We start from the raw sequence: 21,190 nt of genomic DNA, 5'->3' as shown, positions 1-21,190 counted from the left end.
GTATGTAATGAGCTGTACTGTACTGTACCCATTCTGCAATCTGTTAATAAACTTTTCAATCAATCAATCAATCAATCAATCAATCAATCAATCAATTGTTAAAAAAACTAAATACGAATTGAACACTGGAGGGCAACAAGCGCCCATATTGCCGGAAATGTATTAGAAGAAGAAGAAAAACCAGGAAATAGCCTTTTCCACACATGGTGAAGATGGCGGCGGAGGAGGAACAACCATATCTATGGGAACAACAGGCTCATAGAGCCGGCGTTTTCAAACAGAAAAACAAAGGTCACAAACACGGCAAGCATCGGACGAAAGGTGAAGTCGAGAGAGAGAACAAGGGTAAGTATTTTCTAGTTCGAGGCGGAGATCCAACAACACTAGCTTGTTGTAGATCTCAAAGGTATGACCGATGCCCATCGCATCGCCTCTCTGCAGACACACGTGTTCATTTATCCGAGGGCACAAATAGCTCAAGTTCTTCATCGCTGTGCTGCTGTGACTTCTGTAATTAATTAGATTGCTGAGTAGATCTACTGAGTCTACTCTAAGTATCCTGTCGGGCAGTGACTGCTGACGTCCTTGCTGCTGTAACGAGTAACATATGTACTGTCATTGTTATTGCATGACGTCACACCGGGTCTATCGTCACGCTGCTAGAGCTGTGGCGTCACTACAGTGAGCAATAATATTAGCAACCTTTTGGGCAATATCACCAACATGCCCAAAAAAAAAGACAACATACCCACATAAAGGCAATCAACACGTTTGCGATGTTTACATAGCAACTTCTTGTTTCCCGAGACAAATGATATTGTTGATTGATTGAAAACTTTATTCAACAGATTGCAGAATGAGTACAATACAGTACGGCTCAATACACACAATTGTTAAGGGGATGCAGACCAGAGAAAGACTTTCGTCTTGTTTACATCAGGCTCCCCCATTTTCAATTCATCATAGGTCCATATTTAGTCTGTGTCGCAATTCCTGTTGACAGGTAGGCTATTAGTGGGCTATGTATGCTGCTGTCATGTTGCCTACAACTAAGGTTTACTGGTGTATTACATAGGAATTCTGAAAGTAACTTCAAGGTTGTGATTCTGTTAACGTAGATATTTACTTTAGTCTATTTTCGTTTTTTACGCATGAACTCTGTAAAGAAAATGTGATAACAACAATGCTTACAATGAATGAATGACTACAATTAGAAAATTGTATACGTATAATGTTTCCATACCTATATTAATTTATTATTAATCTAGAGTGTTTTATAGTGATGCACCGATGTGAAAATTGTGGCCGATACCGATAACCGATATTAATATTGCTGTTCTGGCCGATACCGATATTTACCGATGTCGATATCTCTGTATAGAAAACACTTTTTTATGATAATCAAATAAAGAGCTATTTTCCAAAACGCATAATTTTTTTTACTTTTGTAACTTATTTTCAGAAATGACTGATATTTTGAAACTATTTAAGGCCAAAACATGTAAAAAGAAGAAAAAAAAGATAATTTTTTTTTTTTTTTTTTTTTAATATCGGCCCTATCTTGATATCGGACCGATACCGATGTGTAAAAAAACGGCCATATCGGCCGATATTATATCGGCGGCCGATATATCGTGCATCACTAGCAGGGGAGGAAACTAACTTTTTGGCTTACCAGCCAACTGGCGAGTATCTGATTTTTTTTACCAGCCAAAAAAAATCGCTAATTGTGATAATTACTTCTTTGTATGTCTTCGTCTAAATTGATTTTCAATCATAGTAATAATCACACCGTGTCTCTACTCTTTAAAATATTTATTAGCATAAAACATTAATAACAGTCTCTACTCTTCACAATATTAGCATAACACATATTAACATGAAAGAGGGATCTATTCTGGACTGGGTTGGGCTGAACTGGGCAGTGAAAGATGCTGGGTTGGACTGGGTTGGGCAGTGAAAGAAAAAAACCGAAGTATGTTGTGAAGTGTATAGATAGATAGATGTGAAATGTATAGATGTAGCAGTACTGTCTATCTGTATGTCGTGTATGTCATATGTTATGATGAATTGAAAATGGGGGACCCTGATGTAAACAAGACGAAAGTCTTTCTCTGGTCTGCATCCCCTTAACAATTGTTTGTGTGTATTGAGCCGTACTGTATTGTACCCATTCTGCAATCTGTTAATAAAGTTTTCAATCAGTCAATCAAGTTAACTTTGAACCTCGGTTGTCAAGCCACGTCAATGTTGTGTATGCATCCGAGTGTTCACTGTGCCTTTAAGACGGCACGGTGGCCTTACGACAGTGCTGTGAAGTACCGTCAAGTGGTCTGCTGTTGTGCACTGGTTGAGCTAGCCCCTTTCGTGACTGCGATGTGCAAGCCAGGGGCTTTTGAGCATGAAATAAAATGTCTAACCTTACGTCGTAGTCCGGTGCGCAATAGACTAACATACACCTCTGTAATTTAAATGTGTCCTTGCCTTGGACTCGAGAGTTGTACTAGGGTTGGATGCAGTTCCCCGTTGCTCAGTCTGTCTGTTTTCCATCTTCTGTGTTTAACGTTATCTGTTTGCGAGTGCTTCCTTGACTGATGGCCAGTACCACGGGACTTTTATTCAACATTCTATATTTCCGCGGGTTGGCCAGTACTGCAGGAACTTTTATTAAACATTATATATGTCCGCGGGTTGGCCAGTACAGCGGGAACTTTTATTAAACATTATATATGTCCGCGGGTTGGGCCGGTTGGCCAGTACTGCGGGAACTTTTATTAAACATTATATATGTCCGCGGGTTGGCCAGTACTGCGGGAACTTTTATTAAACATTATAATGTCCGCGGGTCTTGTGCAGTGCTCTCGTGGCACTGTCAACTCGCCAGACTGGCGAGTGGTCTTCATGAATCACTCGCCAAACGTAAAAAATACTCGCATTTGGCGAGTAAAGTGGCCTAATTTCCTCCCCTGATCACTAGTGTTTTATATGTATGGAAACACGACGGTACATGAAAACAATTCTATGGAATGGATTCGTTCTCAAATGGGTGTGTAGTGATGGAATCCCTGTGATGGCTCGCCCACAGGTAGAGTGTCTGTGACGGCACTTACCAAAAAACAGAGGAAGGATCAGAGGAAGATGGACAGGAGACACAGAGCCACGCAGCTACGCCGGAATAAGAAGGACATCGTAAGTGTTTCCACATAGTTGATGGAATTAAGCTCCTTAGACCTCTGTGATCTCATCGACTGACACGGAGGAGTTAAAAGAACACGCCGACATTATGGGAAACGTGCTTTACCACCTTCTCCAGAGTCGATGGATACCAGTTTCCTCTGTGTTCAGTTAGAGAGCTATATGCCTGCCTGCTAGCCTAGCTTGGCACAAATGAATGGAAACGGACCACTAGCCTAGCTTAAAACTTTGGGAGAAGTGTCCGTATTGGGACACTCCTATTAATTTGTGCTAAGCTAGGCTAGCTTGCAGCCGGATAGCTTTCTACTGAACGCAGAAGAAATTGGTATCTACCTTCTTGTCTGACTCTGAAGAATACAGTGAGCACATTTCCCATAATGTTGGCGTGTTCCTTTCCTTTGGAGGTCCATTATGCTGGCAGTCTGCAAGGGATCCAAGGTAATCCTTCATTGGAATATGAATATCCTCCGATGGAGTAAATTGGCATCTATCTTCTCGTATAACTCTGGAGAAAAGACGACGGTAAGTGCGTTTTTCCCATAATGTCGGCACGTTCCTTTTAACCCCGTCCGTTTCACAGATGCGGTAACGTTCCACATAGCCATAAGGAAAGGACATGGTTCAATTGACAACCGTGGAAAAGACAGCACAGCCAACGTTGTCAAAGCCTTGGCTTTGAACAAGTGGACTCGACTCCAGTGTTTTGGGCACAGGCTTCACCTGGCCATTGGTAAGTGGAATAGTTCATATAAATGTATGCAAAAGCATTCGATTACCAGTTATAAGCTACTAGTTTGTAGATTTACATAAAAAATATCAGTATTTATATCTAATGTAACAATTAAAGAAAATAAATTAGTCGTCATGTGTGAGTGTGGTGGTTCATTTATTTTTAAACAGTTTTTTAATAAGACTTAAGTACTATGTATGCCCTCAGTTGTATTTACCCTACAATAAATAGTTACAATATATAATCTAAATCGAATCTAATATATAATAAAAAAAAACTAAATGCTAAATATATGCAATAATATATAATCTAATAATCCAATAATCTAATATATAATATAAAAATGCTAAATGCATGGGTCTTTTGTCTTTAATGTTAGCTTGCAAACTCGCCTCATAAAGAATTGTTTGGGGAAAAAAGGAAAAACATTGTGATGTGTATCGCCGAAAGGTCAGAAAATATCGTGATATCATATTTAGGCCATATCGCCCAGCCCTGTGGTGTGTTTTGCTTTAATAAACCACAGGAAAAGCCACAAGAGAGCGTTGTTTGAGTGTTTTTTGATAATCCATTCCAGTTATTGCCATCAACAGCAGAACAGCAGATACTGACTGAACACTGTTAACACTTTCAGTGCCGTTCACGTAGATCTACGGTTCTGTCATCCGTTCGTTGAGTGCCGGAAAACGTAGATCTACGTTTCTGTCACGGTATTTCTTTTATTATCTATATCCATTCATAATTCAGCGGGGCACCTTGTGCATACTGTTCTGAGTGTGTCTAAGCTGGCAGACGGTATTATACCGCCCTCTAGGGGTGGACGGTATAAACGGTATACGGTATAAACGGTATGAATTTGCTCTACGGTATGGATTTTGCCTATACCGTGTAACCGGTAGTGCAGCTCTAAAATAGCAATGACGTCATGTAACCACAGCGCGACTATTTCACTCGCATTTGCCCCTAAAAATAGATAGAATTAGTCATAGATAATAGATATGTGCGAACTGGAAAAAGTTATTTAGGAGGCTTCGCGCAGTGGGCGTGCCAGCCCCTCCCGCACGCATGTAAACACGGGTCTCTAGTAGTCTAGTGGGACGGGACGTCTCCCTGAGCTAACGTTAGCTTAGCTACCGTTACAAAATGACCCAGTCAACTATTCACTTTTAGTTTAATACATGATGAGGCATTGTCTAACCGAACGGTATCTAGTCGGCCAGCTACCGATAGCTCCTGACATCAACAAACGCTCCATCAAGTCTAGTAGAGAGTAGACGTGTATGATAGCTCCGTTAGCCGTTAGCTCACGTTAACACAAGTTAGTTCACCGTTCAAAACGAAATGTCCCATTGAACTAAATAATTCACTGAGGCGTTGTATTAACGTTATATATCCGGCTAGCAGTAGCTACAGATAGCTCCTGATATCAATGTCTTATAACACTGATTCGATGCGTATTCGAGCTGAGGGCTTGTGAATGTGATTTAACGTTATACCAATACTAGGGCCCAGCTGCAGCGCCGGTGAATCCTGGCCGTAGCTCGAGGCTACTCGAGTATAGGTCCAGCTGCAGCTCCGGAGAATCCTGGCCGTAGCTAGAGGCTACTAATGTACACACAGACAGTGGAGCTTGTTGCGTGGTGGCGATGTCTCGCAGATAATACAAGTACAAGTCTAATTATATAATATATATATTTTATATAAAAAAAAAAAAAAAATTATATAAAAAAAAAAAAAAAAAATTTAATCAAAAACGATGATACCGTGATATATACCGTTACCGTCTATGCTTCAAATTATACCGTGATATAAATTTTAGACCATACCGTCCACCCCTACCGCCCTCTAACGCCTTTGGCCAGTAATGCACCCGGTTAGAAATGGGTTAGTTTATTTTCTATACCGAGCTGCGGGCGTGGGGGAGGGTCCTAAACACTACGGCAAAACACACGCTTATAGGGATGGCTTGGAAAACTGACCCCGCCCGCCCGTTGAAGAGCAATGCCCAATAACGTCGGAGGGACGATCGCCGTGGATAACTGGAATGGCGATGAGATTATTGGATTCGTTTTTTTTCATTACTTCAGAGACCAGGTAAGGACACTATATATGAAAGCTTGCGTTGATCTGATATTTATTTCTACTGCGATTGAAGCTATATGCAGGCATTAAAGCGTTCCGTCTTGAGACTGATTTCCGTCTTATTTGATTATATTTATATAATATTTTAATTGATATACATTTTTTTTTTTTTAGTTTTTTTTTTAGTTTTTTTTATAATATATAAAGTTTGCCAATAGGGATGTTTCAATAGTATTGGCACTGTTAGTAGTCGTAATAGTAATCCAGTCTATTTTTTTTCTTCTAAAAAATAAACTAGTTCAACACAGGCAACCACTTTTGCTTAATTTCTTTGATGGCTCAAATGTATGCTCTAGTGCAGTGGTTCCCAACCTTTTTCCCCCCAGGGACCCCCAAACATCTCTGATGAAATTCGCGGACCCCCTCCTAATAAGATACCATAAAATACTTTTTTTTTTTTCATTTTAATAACAAACTGCTTATACACAGGCATATGCATCACAATTAGACCCACTATGCTTCTTTGACTTGTGCCTTCAATCAACAAATCTCATCTTGCACCATATGCATTTCAAAATGTTTGGCCAATATTCAAATCCTGTATTCATCCTCTCAAATCAGTCCCTAATGGTGAACGGTTTGCATTTATGGAACAAATCAATGCAACAAATTAAACTAAATATGAGACAGGAAATTCCAATCAGTAGCAGAGAGAATCTGTCCTAGCTGGGTTTAATACATTTTTTGTCATTTTAATAACAAACTGCTTATACACAGGCATATGCATCATAATTAGACCCACTTCAATCAACAAATCTAATCTTGCACCATATGTATTTCAAAATTTTGGCCAATATTCAAATCCTGTATTCATCCTCTCAAATCAGGCCCTAATGGTGAACGGTTTGCATTTATGTTGAATGAAGTAAGAATCCACTGCAGTAAAAATATCCTCACCTCGAGTGGTGGTAGTAAGGTTGACTGACATGAGAATGTCCTGCTTCAGATCCTCGATATACTGCACATAAACGATGAGCACAGCCTCGTCTGCGACAGTTGTAGTTTCATCAAGTTGTATGGCAAATGGACCCTTTCTAAGCTTTTCTGACAGCTGCTTCTCGCAATCACTTGACATCTTATCAATTCGGTCTTTCACTACATTGTTCGAGAGTGGTACTGATTTTAGTTTATCCGCCACCTGTGGGCCGCACAGTTTCTAAACCATTTTGATGCAGGCTGGTTTGATGAGCTGCTCGCCAATATTGTGCGGTTTCTTTGCTTTTGCAATTAAAAGCGAACACTCAAAGGAGGCTTCGGTAGCCTTCTGTAAATCACTGCCACCCCTGCTCCACGCTACTCTAACATCAACAGGCTTGTTCGCCTTGAGAGACTGTTCTTTCCTCCGAAAAAAGTCTGGATCCTTCCCAACGGTTTCTGGGTGCTTAGACGCCTGATGTCTCTTCAGCTTGCTGGGCTTCAGGCTCGAGTTTGCCAACTTTTCTCCACAAATCACACACTCAGGTCGTTTGTCTGGTCCCTCAGTGAAGCCCATGGTGATGTAATTTTCACGATTGCTGTAGGTCCTAACTTTTTTTGCAGATGAGCTGCCGTCATCTCCTTTTCGTTTGTCACACATTTTCGCCTCTGGCGGCTGACTGCAGACGAGCCGAGAAAGTGAACTAGCGTGCTAGGCTAGCTACAGAAAGTGATAGTCAACTGATTCGCGTTTTAGCGGCTACCCGGTAGCCTACTGTTAACGTTAAAAAATCATGTCTAGATGTTTATTTATTTATCTTTATTTTTTATTGTAGTGGAGAGACTATTCATGCTTCTGATGATAAAAAAAAAAAAAAAATCTAAAAAAAAAAAAATACCTCAAATCATCTGTGGTCTGGCGGACCCCCTGCGCCCCCTGGCGGACCCCCAGGGGGTCCGCGGACCCCAGGTTGGGAATCACTGCTCTAGTGCAGGGGTCAGCAACCTTTTTGACATGGAGTGCCTGTTTGAAATATAGTTGTAACTAGTGTGCCTCAACAATATTCCATGCATCGTACATTTTTTTTTCTCATAATCAGGTCTTTTTAATGATAATTTTTACATTACATCATTATTGTTATTGTTATTAACAATATTATTATGATGGTTGTATCAACCCTAAATCTGAGTTGGGGGGAGGGGGAATGCAATACAGACAAACAGCTGCATACAGTGCGACCATTTCACTCACATTTGCCCATTAATTTTTGGACACATCACACACCATCGGTGTGTGTACTGTACGTGTGCTGTCATAGCTTCACCTACAGGCCTAATGGAGAATACCAGGAGAACACCAGGATGTGAATGGAGGGTGAATGTGAGGTATATCGTGTAAATAAGTTTTGATTGATCGCAAGACTACACTGTAAAAAAATAATAATAATAAGTTACCAAAACTTTAAAATATTGAGTTCAGTTACTGTGCATTAAGGTTTTCAGTTTTCAATCCATAATAAGTTAACAGAAAAATAAGTACACAACCACATTATTTCAACCTAATAAAACTATGTTTATTGTCATTGTTTTAAGAACACAAGTTGACTTGGTAATACTCACATTTTGAGTAAAAAAAAATGGCTTTTAACATGTGCAATGTTCAATGAAATAGACAAATAAATAATACAATTTGTTGATTAATCCCACTGGTCACAATGGTGACCGTAATAATGTTTTTGTTATAAGGCTCTGCAAATGTTACTGAATGATGTAGCAATGTATTTCCAGCTAAATTGAAATAATGAACAAATAAAAGGTCTCAATTAAATATGTGGTAGTAAAAAGAACCTGTGGGAGGATTTCAACAAGATAAATGCGACAACAGTACAAAATATTTCACAATAATATATTTTTTTTATATTATAATGCTGCCCCCTGTGCCTATGAAAATGCAGGCACGCGTGCCTAGGGTTGTCTAGTCGATTTTGTGTTTTGAGCACAAAGATCATCATAGATCTAGCCTCTTAATTTTGCTCTCAAAGTGCACCAGATTGATGCATTTAACTTTAAAACGTAAAAAATCAGAGGGGGCATGCCCCCGGACCCCTCTGGAGGGGCAGAGGTTCACCCACCACCACAGTCTAACTAAATCCTGTAGGAAACACTGAGGATTCACATTTCTTTTACGGCTGTGGGTAGGGCGTTCCACATTGTTGTGGCATAACGTGTTTAGTCCCTTGTTTGTATGATAACAAGCCTTTTAGTTCATGGTTCAAAGTAATGGGAAAAGGGTGCTAGCTCGCCATCAATCAGAAGCTAGCCACAAGACTTGCATTCACGCTCTCCAGCACACAGCCTCCCTGCTAGAGCCATATGAAATCCGCGATCACGGAATCGCGGACGGAATCGCGGAATTGAGCAATAAAAATGGAATCAACTGTAAATAAAAAAAAAATATATAATTTTTTTTTTTAATGTTGTGGGACTTGTACAGCACTTTGTTCAACTTTGTCAGTGCTGTAAAGTTTAAACCTTTTTAAATCTTAGACAAACAAAACACTTTGCTTTCATGAAATATTGTAAGCCATCATTTGAGGCTTTATAAAAGCAGCACAATGAACACAAATCTGTCAGTGCCGAGTCCAACCTCATCTTAAATAACAAACAGCATTGCTTGTTGTAGTTAACAAAGAGAGGCAGAGTTGATTTTGCAAAAAAATATATATATATCATTTATATTTTTTAATCAAAATTTATTTTCATATTCGAATCCCATGCCCATCGAACGAAGCTTCGAAGTATTTAAGACAACCCTATTAAATGGACTGTTATATCTTATTAAATTGTGGACATTTATTCATTCCCACTTATTAGACACTATTTCTGATGGTAAAATGAGCGTACAAAGCAAAATACAGAATTCTGAAATATTAAAACGGAAAAAACTGAATTTGGGAAAAAATAAAATGGAATTTAGAAAAAAATAAAACGGATTTCATATGGCTCTACTCCCTGCCTGGCACAACAACCACAGTCACAGTCAGGACAGTAGGCTCTACAAGTAGGCTCCCTTAAAACGCTAACACTATTAAAAAAAATACAGTGGAGGTTAAAATAAGAATAGACTTGGCCTGAAAAAAGTTCAGTCAGGAGATTTTTTTTTGCTTTAATCCCTGGGTTTCCCCTCCCGATAAGATAAACCCAATGGAAAAACATGCACAACAGATCGCTAACGCTGTCGCGTGGCGTGACGATAAGATGGACAAGAGCACTTGGATTGGTCCCCGGGCGGCGTGTATGCCTTCTACGACGGAACTGCGTTTCCGCGTTCGAGTTTTGCGCTCTGATTGGCCAGGTCATGTGACATGTGCGCCAATCGTGGGACAGCAAGTTCTGCGCCTATTTCCGGGTCTAACAGCCTGCAAACTACCTGGCGTTCTATCGCCCTGCTCTAAGACAAACTCTAACCTTAACCAACTTCGAAAGAGTGCCTAAGCTTAACCGTCGGAATCAGGGCAGGCGTTCTATCGCCATGCTCTAAGACAATCTCTAACCTTAACCAACTTCGAACGAGCGCCTAAGCTTAACCAGTGTAGAAACTTGCGGTCCCACGATTGGGCGTACATGTCACATGACCAGAAATGACCTGGCCAATCAGAGACGCGGAAACGCAGTTCTGTTGTAGAAGGCATTCAGGGCCCCGGGCGAGGCGCGCGCTGCAGCTCCTCTGCTCCCAGCTGCCCTTGGGGGAAAGGACGACGGGATGCGTGAATACTTTCGGCAGCCCACTTGTCCTTCCGCGTTGCTCTGATTGGCCGAGCGCGCGCATGAGCCGCGACAAGCTCCTCAAAAAGGCAGGAATAATAAGCTCCCCTTACCGCAAATTATACAAATGGAAGTATTGATTTTGCCGTAACGAATCATTAAAAAAAATATACCGTTAACTGGAATATGTTGTGCCTTTACACATATGTTGGATTATGTAATTGGTTTGTCATGACAAACCAATAAAAAAATCGCGAATTAACCGGTGGCTACAACAACACACAGTATATAAAGTACTTCTATATTCTATTCTACTTAGTCAGGTGTTTGGGTGCATCAATTAATATTACGTAGATAAGGTAAGAACAACAACAATGCACAATGTTATCGATGGCCCCACCGTTCATTGTAAACAATGATGTATGTAGTTACTGTGTGTTGTTGTAGCCGCCGGTTAATTCGCGATTTTTTTTATTGGTTTGTCATGACAAACCAATTACATAATCTAACATATGTGTAAAGAAACAACATATTCCAGTTAACGGTATTTTTTTTAATGATTCGTTACGGCGTAATCAATACTTCCATTTGTATAAATTGCATTCGGGACCTCGATGTTTTGGGGGTATTCATCAGAAAAATCGGATCCGGGATTCGGCTCCCATCAGTCAGGCAAGAACTGCGGGTTTTCAGCCTCTCCTCTCTCCTGGAGCTTAAGCTGAGTTTAGTATTCCTGCCTGGCTGAGGAGCCCGTCGCAGCTCATGCGCTCGCTCGGCCAATCAGAGCAATGCGGAAGGACAAGTGGGCTGCCGAAAGTATTCACGCCGACGGGATGGGAAGTGCATAGAACATTTCATCATCGCACACACAGTGCGAGTTCCTGTGGGTCGCCCATCGCATGTTCGTGTGTTAAATCTGCATGAGAAATAAAGTCTTCTTCTTCTTCTTCTTCTTCTTCTTCTTCTTCTTCTTCTTCTTCTTCTTCTTCTTCTTCTTCTTCTTCTTTTCTTCTTTTCTTCTTCTTCTTCTTCTTCTTCTTCTTCTTCTATATATTATTAGTCGCACAGTTGAGCCCTGCATCAGCAGCAAGACTGATTCGTTGTTCGTTAACTGTACATGTTAGTTAAGCAACTAAGACTGGACCAATGTGCTCTCTTCTTTTGGTTCTATTTAGCGAGGATGTATCGGATGGATGCAGACGGTATCCTGAGTCTCTTGAGACGAAACATGATGTAAGTTAATTTATGCAACATTTGTATTTTTTTTGTATATAACTCGAAAAACGAGACAACTGACTTCAATCTATCGATCAATCAATCAAGCTAACGCTGCCGCTAGCTTAAGAAATCGAGCTGAGTGAATGAATGAAAAACTTGTGAAATGTGTTTGTTTTGATCATGTGGCTACAAGATGTACATGTACAATGATGCTATGCTATACAATCTGCAGTTCTCCGCTGTGGTTCCCGGAGGTGTCCTTTTCCATCTGGATCAGGATATACTACGAGTTGAAGGATGGGTATCCCAAAGTTATTCCAAAGTATAATTCCCCCGTGGAAAGGGCTCGGGCGGCTGTGGTCCGTTTGGACCAACACTACGGGCCGTTGTATAAACTCAATAATCCATGGCGGGCCGCCGCCATCATGAGGATTGGGTACCGCCTTGGACTAAAGAGAGAATGGGCCTTCTTCATGATAGGCGAGAGGCGTGCCGGATGGGTAGGTACAGATTGTCACCCTCTTGGGCAGAGGCGTTTCGCCCTGACAAGAATTTGCACAATTGTACAGCCCTGTCCTATATTCTATGCTATTTTAATTTAGTTTATATATTCCATTTTATATCTGATTCCGATGAATACAACATAATCTTAGCATCTCTCTCTCCCTGTGTTTCTCTCTCTGTAGTGCCGTCACCGCACAAAATATAGGCAGATATACCGCCGTCGCACCAGCCGGGGCGAAAGGCGCCAGAATGCGGAACCGGGCAACGCGTTCTAAACGCCGCCTAAGCTCCCGCTAGGTACTGGAAAGTTCCAAGCCTTAACCCTTTCACTGCCTCACTACAGAAGGCTAACCCTTTACTATCACACTACCGACGGGTAACCCCCATATTTCTCACGCGCCAGGGCACACGCAACGCGAATGCATTAGGTAAGCTCACTGTTACTACAGCAGCATCCTCCAGCATTAGGTAAGCTCACTGTTACTACAGCAGCATCCTCCAGCATTAGGTAAGCTCACTGTTACTACAGCAGCATCCTCCAGCATTAGGTAAGCTCACTCATGGGTACAATACACTGCACTATATAGTATTGTATATTAGTATATTGCGTATTATATTGTATATTGTATGGTAACTCAGTCACTATTCTGCATCGAACATTGTACATTATGTATATACTGAACACTGTCTACGTACGTGACTTCTTTTTACTTCTATTTTTACATGCTATACTATTTTATTTTATTTTATTACATTCTTCATTCATCCCAGATGGATACATAGATTTGAGCCGATGAATCCATACACATTCCCGTTGTAAAAGAAGTTGTTCATGGTTAACCACCCCTTCTATTAAGAAAAAGCATCTCTAGACCTATGCACTTGAGGTCATTGATTTTATGATCCATTTCGTTAAAATGTCGTGCCACAGGGGAATTAATGTCGGTCCGCTTTATATTGCTTCTGTGTTCGTTCAATCTGATTTTTAATTTGCGGAATGTCTGTCCGATATAGTATTTTTTACATGGGCAGAATAATAAATATATTATGTGTGTGGAATTACATGTTATTAGCGATCTGATCTTGTAATTCTTCCCGGTGTGGGAGTCGTGAAATGTGTTTGTTTTGATCATGTGGCTACAAGATGTACATGTACAATGATGCTATGCTATACAATCTGCAGTTCTCCGCTGTGGTTTCCGAGGGTGGCCTTCTCCATCTGGATAAAAATCTACAACACGTTGAAGAGAGGCCGTGTTGTGGCTTTTCCGGTCTTTAATCCTGTGGAAGAGGCTCGGGCGGCTGTGGTCCGCCTGGACGAACACTACGGGCCGTGGTATAAGCTGGAAAATCCATGGCGGTCCGCCGCCATCATCGGCATTGCAGCCGATAATGGGCTGAAACTAGCCAAGTGCCTCTTCATGATAGGCAAGAGGCGTGCCGGATGGGTAGGTACAGATTGTCACCCTCTTGGCCAGAGGCGTTTCGCCCTGACAAGAATTTGCACAATTGTACAGCCCTGTCCTATATTCTATGCTATTTTTATTTAGTTTATATATTCCATTTTATATCTGATTCCGATGAATACAACATAATCTTAGCATCTCTCTCTCTCCCTCTCTCTGTGTTTCTCTCTCTGTAGTGCGGTCACCGCACAAAATATAGGCAGATATACCACCGTCGCACCAGCCGGGGCGCCCACCGTCGCCCGAAAGGCGCCCGAATGCGGAACCGGGCAACGCGTTCTAAACGCCGCCTAAGCTCCCGCTAGGTACTGGAAAGTTCCAAGCCTTAACCCTTTCACTGCCTCACTACAGAAGGCTAACCCTTTACTATCACACTACCGACGGGTAACCCCCATATTTCTCACGCGCCAGGGCACACGCAACGCGAATGCATTAGGTAAGCTCACTGTTACTACAGCAGCATCCTCCAGCATTAGGTAAGCTCACTGTTACTACAGCAGCATCCTCCAGCATTAGGTAAGCTCACTGTTACTACAGCAGCATCCTCCAGCATTAGGTAAGCTCACTGTTACTACAGCAGCATCCTCCAGCATTAGGTAAGCTCACTGTTACTACAGCAGCATCCTCCAGCATTAGGTAAGCTCACGGTTACTACAGCAGCATTCTCCAGCATTAGGTAAGCTCACTGTTACTACAGCAGCATCCTCCAGCATTAGGTAAGCTCACTGTTACTACAGCAGCATTCTCCAGCATTAGGTAAGCTCACTGTTACTACAGCAGCATCCTCCAGCATCCCCTTCCTGGTCGCATGAATATTTTAGGCAACCAACTTGTGTTCAGCGTTTCTCTGATTGGCCACGACGCCCATGTGACCGCGAGAGAGCGGCAGTGCGGAAATAGGCTGCATTCTATTGCCATTCTCTGCGACAAACTCTAACCTTAACCAACTCCGAAACGGCGCCTAAACTTAACCCTTCTAACCTTAACCAACTCTGAAACAATGCCTAACCTTAACCCTAACCTTAACCAACTCCGAAACAATGCCTAAACTTAACCATAACCTTAACCAACTCCGAAAGAATATTGCCATGCTCTAAGACACATTCTAACCTTAACCAACTCTGAAACAGCGTCTAAACTTAACCTTTCTAACCTTAACCAACTCCGAAACAATGCCTAAACTTAACCCTAACCTTAACCAACTCCGAAACAATGCCTAAACTTAACCATAACCTTAACCAACTCCGAAAGAATATTGCCATGCTCTAAGACAAATTCTAACCTTAACCAACTCCGAAACAGCGTCTAAACTTAACCTTTCTAACCTTAACCAACTTCGAACGAGCACCTAAGCTTAACCAGTGTAGAAACTTGCGGTCCCACGATTGGGCGTACATGTCACATGACCAGAAATGACCTGGCCAATCAGAGACGCGGAAACGCAGTTCTGTTGTAGAAGGCATTCAGGCCCCCGGGCGAGGCGCGCGCTGCAGCTCCTCTGCTCCCAGCTGCCCTTGGGGGAAAGGATGACGGGATGCGTGAATACTTTCTGCAGCCCACTTGTCCTTCAGCGTTGCTCTGATTGGCCGAGCGCGCGCATGAGCCGCGACAAGCTCCTCAAAAAGGCAGGAATAATAAGCTCCCCTTACCGCAAATTAACCGGTGGCTACAACAACACACAGTATATAAAGTATGTGCGAGTGTGTGTTCCTGTGGGTCGCCCATCGCATGTTCGTGTGTGTTAAATCTGCATGACAAATAAAGACTTCTTCTTCTTCTTCTATATATTATTAGTCGCACAGTTGAGCCCTGCATCAGCAGCAAGACTGATTCCTTGTTCGTTAACTGTACATGTTAGTTAAGCAGCTAAGACTGGACCAATGTGCTCTCTTCTTTTGGTTCTATTTAGCGAGGATGTACATGTATCCGATGGATGCAGCAGGTATCCGGAGTCTCTTGGATCTACACATGATGTAAGTTAATTTATGCAACATTTGTATTTTTTTTGTATATAACTCGAAAAACGAGACAACTGACTTCAATCTATCGATCAATCAATCTAACGCTGCCGCTAGCTTAAGAAATCGAGCTGAGTGAATGAATGAAAAACTTTATTTAACAGATTGCAGAATGGGTACAATACACTGCACTATATAGTATTGTATATTAGTATATTGCGTATTATATTGTATATTGTATGGTAACTCAGTCACTATTCTGCATCGAACATTGTACATTATGTATATACTGAACACTGTCTACGTACGTGACTTCTATTTTTACATGCTATACTATTTTATTTTATTTTATTTTATTACATTCTTCATTCATCCCAGATGGATACATAGATTTGAGCCGATGAATCCATACACATTCCCGTTGTAAAAGAAGTTGTTCATGGTTAACCACCCCTTCTATTAAGAAAAAGCATCTCTAGACCTATGCACTTGAGGTCATTGATTTTATGATCCATTTCGTTAAAATGTCGTGCCACAGGGGAATTAATGTCGGTCCGCTTTATATTGCTTCTGTGTTCGTTCAATCTGATTTTTAATTTGCGGAATGTCTGTCCGATATAGTATTTTTTACATGGGCAGAATAATAAATATATTATGTGTGTGGAATTACATGTTATTAGCGATCTGATCTTGTAATTCTTCCCGGTGTGGGAGTCGTGAAATGTGTTTGTTTTGATCATGTGGCTACAAGATGTACATGTACAATGATGCTATGCTATACAATCTGCAGTTCTCCGCTGTGGTTTCCGAGGGTGGCCTTCTCCATCTGGATAAAAATCTACAACACGTTGAAGAGAGGCCGTGTTGTGGCTTTTCCGGTCTTTAATCCTGTGGAAGAGGCTCGGGCGGCTGTGGTCCGCCTGGACGAACACTACGGGCCGTGGTATAAGCTGGAAAATCCATGGCGGTCCGCCGCCATCATCGGCATTGCAGCCGATAATGGGCTGAAACTAGCCAAGTGCCTCTTCATGATAGGCAAGAGGCGTGTCGGATGGGTAGGTACAGATTGTCACCCTCTTGGGCAGAGGCTTTTCGCCCTGACAAGAATTTGCACAATTGTACAGCCCTGTCCTATATTCTATGCTATTTTAATTTAGTTTATATATTCCATTTTATATCTGATTCCGATGAATACAACATAATCTTAGCATCTCTCTCTCTCTCCCTCTCTCTGTGTTTCTCTCTCTGTAGTGCGGTCACCGCACAAAATATAGGCAGGTATACCGCCGTCGCACCAGCCGGGGCGCCCACCGCCGCCCGAAAGGCGCCAGAATGCGGAACCGGGAAGCGCGTTCCAAACGCCGCCTAAGCTCCCGCTAGGTACTGGAAAGTTCCAAGCCTTAACCCTTTCACTGCCTCACTACAGAAGGCTAACCCTTTACTATCACACTACCGACGGGTAACCCCCATATTTCTCACGCGCCAGGGCACACGCAACGCGAATGCATTAGGTAAGCTCACTGTTACTACAGCAGCATCCTCCAGCATTAGGTAAGCTCACTGTTACTACAGCAGCATCCTCCAGCATTAGGTAAGCTCACTGTTACTACAGCAGCATCCTCCAGCATTAGGTAAGCTCACTGTTACTACAGCAGCATCCTCCAGCATTAGGTAAGCTCACTGTTACTACAGCAGCATCCTCCAGCATTAGGTAAGCTCACTGTTACTACAGCAGCATCCTCCAGCATTAGGTAAGCTCACTGTTACTACAGCAGCATCCTCCAGCATTAGGTAAGCTCACTGTTACTACAGCAGCATTCTCCAGCATCCCCTTCCTGGTCGCGTGAATATTTTAGGCAACCAACTTGTGTTCAGCGTTTCTCTGATTGGCCACGACGCCCATGTGACCGCGGCAGCGCGAGAGAGCGGCAGTGCGGAAATAGGCTGCATTCTATTGCCATTCTCTGCGACAAACTCTAACCTTAACCAACTCCGAAACAGCGCCTAAACTTAACCCTTCTAACCTTAACCAACTCCGAAACAATGCCTAACCTTAACCCTAACCTTAACCAACTCCGAAACAATGCCTAAACTTAACCATAACCGTAACCAACTCCGAAAGAATATTGCCATGCTCTAAGACACATTCTAACCTTAACCAACTCCGAAACAGCGTCTAAACTTAACCTTTCTAACCTTAACCAACTCCGAAACAATGCCTAAACTTAACCCTAACCTTAACCAACTCCGAAACAATGCCTAAACTTAACCGGCGAAAGAATGCACGTTAAAAAAAAAAAAAAAAAAATGAAGGGATTCGAACTTGTGACCAACACACCGCAGGATCCACAGCAAGGCGGCGAACCAGTTGAGCTAACCGTCGATGTTAAAAGAGGGGGAATTACGGCTACATAATGCTGCCTGTCACCGCGGGGGGGTGGCTAGACGCAAGTTGGTTGCCTAAAATATTCACGCGTACCGAACCGTGACTTCAAAACCGAGGTACGCACCGAACCGTGGTTTTTGTGTACCGTTACACCCCTAGTTAATATGCATTCTGTGTCAGAACGTGTCCATGACGGTGCTCTTGCTGTTGTAGTTTTGGCTGGGTTCCGTATAGCAATAACTTGACAACACACACAAGCTCAGTTGGTAGCCACAGCAACAGGTTTAGTGAGAGTCGGGTCAGGAATGCACCACAGACATCATTAGTCGATCACAACACTCTTCAACACGCTGCTCTTAATCGAACCCGAGTACCATATATCACACTTGCCTCCCACAGTGAGCGAGCGCTGATGGGGTTAGGGTTCTGTTGCAGAACATGTCCATGACGGTCAGGCCCCTATCTACATCACTGAACTCATCCATCCCTACACCAATGCCCGCTCACTCAGATCTGCCGATCAGCACCTCCTGGTGGTCCCCAGGTCCAGGCTCAAAACAAGGGGTGATCGAGCCTTCGAGGTGACGGCACCAAGGCTCTGGAACGCTCTCCCCCTGGACCTGCGAACTGCCCCCTCTGAAAACTCTTTTAAAAAACCAACTAAAAACACATTTGTTCAGACAGGCCTTTGGTCACACATATATAGGCACTCTTTCTTGTCCTCACTGTTCCTATAGTTTTGTTTTTAATTAGTGACTGATGATTTTATCTAAATTCTTTTATTCTACTTTTTTTTATCTGGTTTCACTGTTTTTTAACTGCTGTCTGTTGTCGTTGTCATTTATTTCTTATTTCTGTTTTTGTTTTTTTGTTTTTATATACTAAGCTGTAGTGTAAAGCACCCTGTGCATTTGTGCTGTGAAGGGTGCTATATAAATAAAGTCATTCATTCTTGCCTCCCACAGCGGTTTTGATGGCAGCTGGAGGCCCATCAGAAAGAAGGATCACCTCAGCTACTGTAACTTGTTAATTGTTAATAACTGAATTCACTACATTGGTGTCGGAAGCGGGATGGTGGACCGCGAGGCCGTCGGAAAAGCGTGTGCCCCGAGGCGTGAATGAGCTGATAGCTGAGATGCAGAGACACGCTTCCCGAAGGAGGGGAATGTAATGACATTGTAATGATATTGTAATGACCACGGATGCCTAGACTCGCTACCCCCTTGGCTGACTGGTCAGACCCTTTAGTAGTTGACTGGTTAGCGCTGTCGCCTGTAGTCTGGGTGACATGGATTCGATTCCCAGCTGCTCCCTGAATTCGCTACAGTATTCTTGATTCTTCTCACCCCAGATACTGGGTGGTATTAAATTTGTGCCGCTAATTGTCAATGTTGGGACACCTCATACATTTAGTGATGTAATGAGCCACGATGCATGCTACATCTACGGACATTCCCGGAGAAATCACGTGACACACGAGAGGTGATGTGTTTCAGAGTGCAGCAGTGCTATCCTATGTGAAGAGCCTATAACTCGGTAGTTAGCATGGATTATCAAAAGGGAAAGCAAGTCCATGCGGCACAAAAACTCAACAGCAGTGATTGCTTATCACCAATAGATGTCGCTAAAACAAACAGGATCTTGTGGATTACCCACTTTAACCCTTTCACTACCACACTACAGAAGGTTAACCTTTCACTACCACACTACAGACTGTTAACCGCCTGTGGTGTGGTAGTGAAAGGGTTAACCTTCTGTCGTGTGGCAGTGAAAGGTTTAACCTTCTGTATTGTCACAGTGAAAGGGTTAACCCTTTGGTAGTGTGGTAGTGAAATGTTTAAGTGTAAGTGTTAAAGTTTTGTGTGTTTGCCCATATTGTGGGCAACACCTAAATATTATTTTGTTCAAATACACTCACACCTGTTTCTTTCAAAAACACATCCAATGGGTCGGGCCCAATCAGATTCAAGATGCCCGTGTCGCTGAGTGCTGGACCCCGCGTGGGACGGACCTGGGATGCGGGGGAGCCCGGTTTCTAGGGGGGGAGGGTGGGAGGTTCCTCTGGCGGGGGTCTGGGAAGATGAGCGCAGCCGAGCTCAAGGGGCCTACATCATTGTACTGTTGTGTTATTGATGTTATTGTATATGTTGTATGTCTATGAGTGTTCAATAAAAATTTAAGTTTAAAAAAATAAAAATAAAAACACATCCAAAATATCTTATCAACCCTGGTTTTGGCAACTCTGAAAATACAGGTCTGAAACAGGCCTATGTTTGATTATAATTACCTGATCCCATAACATTGTTGTATTTAATTTAATATTAATTTTTTAGACTTCTTCTAAACGTTTTACTTTTTACACACATTTTCCATTTAAAACCTTGAAAACCTTTGGTTTTTACACAAACTTTTGTACAGTAAAATGTTGTATGTTGTAATGATTACAGGTCCCCGGAATATGAACACCAGTATTGGGTTTCAGTCTGATCGCTGATGGCTAAAACTCTTGTACTCTGTATTGATTAATCGCATCAATAAGCACAATGATAAAGATAATAAAAAACAAATATGTGTCTTATTTGAATACAAAAATAGAGGTTGGTTAGTTAGATTAAAACATAAAGATGAAACTGTGTTTGTAGAAAAACTTGACTACAGAATAAAGTAGCTGTCAAAGATTTTCAATAACAAGTGTTCATATCTGATACTCAAAAGTAGGTACTTGTACTTGGTGAGTAAATAGTGGTATTGGTTCACCTCTAATAATGATAATAGTTGGATATATCTTAGTCACAGTTCTTCAGCATGGTTCCAAATTATGGATTGCCCAATAATGCTTTATACTCTAGCCACAGCATGTATGGCAATTTATCAAATTCTTTCAAATCCTTTGGTCTACAGTAGACTATTT

The 21,190-nt window shown here is 42.1% G+C and overlaps 2 long non-coding RNA genes across 2 annotated transcripts; both read left to right on the top strand.

The window, feature by feature from the left end:
* Nucleotides 1–226: 226 nt before the first annotated feature.
* LOC311232519 lies at nt 227–3,902 on the top strand. Its single transcript, XR_014619962.1, has 3 exons — nt 227–345; nt 3,086–3,189; nt 3,776–3,902. It is a non-coding gene; the product is annotated as an uncharacterized lncRNA (long non-coding RNA).
* A 9,781-nt stretch (nt 3,903–13,683) lies between these two features.
* On the top strand, nt 13,684–20,304 carry LOC311232513. Its single transcript, XR_014619961.1, has 6 exons — nt 13,684–13,917; nt 14,112–14,240; nt 15,845–15,908; nt 16,684–16,948; nt 17,145–17,273; nt 19,245–20,304. It is a non-coding gene; the product is annotated as an uncharacterized lncRNA (long non-coding RNA).
* The last annotated feature ends 886 nt before the right edge of the window (nt 20,305–21,190 follow it).

The sequence above is a fragment of the Notolepis coatsorum genome (assembly GCF_963971535.1).
Source record: "Notolepis coatsorum genome assembly, chromosome: 1".
Lineage (NCBI taxonomy): Eukaryota > Metazoa > Chordata > Actinopteri > Aulopiformes > Paralepididae > Notolepis > Notolepis coatsorum.
The sequence above is the reverse complement of the archived record's forward strand: the minus strand, read 5'-3'. Positions and strand labels throughout refer to the sequence as shown.